The sequence below is a fragment of the Marmota monax genome, unplaced genomic scaffold (genome assembly GCF_021218885.2).
Source record: "Marmota monax isolate L192 unplaced genomic scaffold, Marmota_monax_Labrador192_F-V1.1 WCK01_AAM20220418_F8-fsc00090, whole genome shotgun sequence".
Classification (NCBI taxonomy): Eukaryota; Metazoa; Chordata; class Mammalia; order Rodentia; family Sciuridae; genus Marmota; species Marmota monax.
This window is the reverse complement of record NW_026695219.1, coordinates 852,144-853,408: the sequence shown is the minus strand read 5'-3', so window position 1 is coordinate 853,408 and position 1,265 is coordinate 852,144.

Sequence of the window (1,265 nt, the reverse complement as noted above, 5' to 3'; positions counted from 1 at the left end):
ACCTTTTTATAAAAGGGTGTCACTGTCTGACTGCCTGAATCACTCAGCAAATTCCAGTCTGATTAGACCCTGGTCAAATATAGAGTGAGTCTGATCTTAGTCTGTTTTCTGTTGCTGTAACAGATTATCTGACCCTGGGAAATATATAAAGGAAACAAGTTTATTTACTCACACTTCTGGAGGCTAAAGTCCTAGATCAGATGGCTGCTTCTGGGAGGGCCTTGTGCTGTGTCCTTTTGTGGTGGGAAAGCAGGACAAGAAGGTGAAAGTGTGGAAGAGGGAAAACACAAGGACAGGCTCTATTATGGTTTGGATGTGAGGTGTCCCCCAAGCTCACGAGTAAGACAATGCAATAAGGCTCAGGAGAAATGATTGGGTTGTAAGAGTCTTAATCCAATCAGTGAATTAATCTCCTGACAGGGATTAACTGAGTGGTTCCTGAAGTGGTAAGGTGTGGCTGGAGGAGGTGGGAATTGGAAGTGTAGCTTTGGGGTATATATTTGTATATGGCAGGTGGAGACTCTCTTTCTCTCTCTGTTTCCTGATCATCGTTTGAGATTCTTCCCTCTGCCACACTCTTCTGCCATGATGTTCCTGTCTCACCTGGAGCCCTGAGGAATGGAGTCACTTTCTATGGATTGAGACCTCTGAAACTGTGAGCCCTCAAATGAACTCTTTTCCTCTACAGTTGTGCTGGTCAGGTATTTAGTCATAGTAGTGAAAAAGCTGACTAAAACAGGCTCAATTTATAGCAATCCACTCTTGCAGTAATCCAGTTTCCAAAGAGGAAGAACTTACTCATTTCTGTGAGAATTCATCCCATCCCATAAGAAAGTCATTAATTCCCTTTAATGACCTAATCACTCTTTGAAAGCCCCATCACCTCTCAGTGCTATTGTGTTGGGAATTAAGATTCCAACACAGGAATTTTTGGTGGACACAGTCAAACCATAGCAGGGCCCTTCCTGAACCAACCATCAGCAACTTGTACCCAAACTGTAGGAGTGTTTGATGGAATACTTTAAAAGTCACGTGAATCAACTACAAAGCAGATTAGCAATCTAATAAAATAACGAGGTTTGTGTTCATGTATAGGTCTCTGTTCATCGCTGTAACGATTTATCACAAACTTAGTAGCTTAATTTATCTTACAGTTTTGGAGTTCCCAAGTTCAAAAGGAGTCCTTTCTGGAGGCTCCAGGGGAAAATCAGTTTCCTTGCCTTTCTCAGCTTCTTGAGGCCTCTTCAGAGAGTGCTACTCCAACC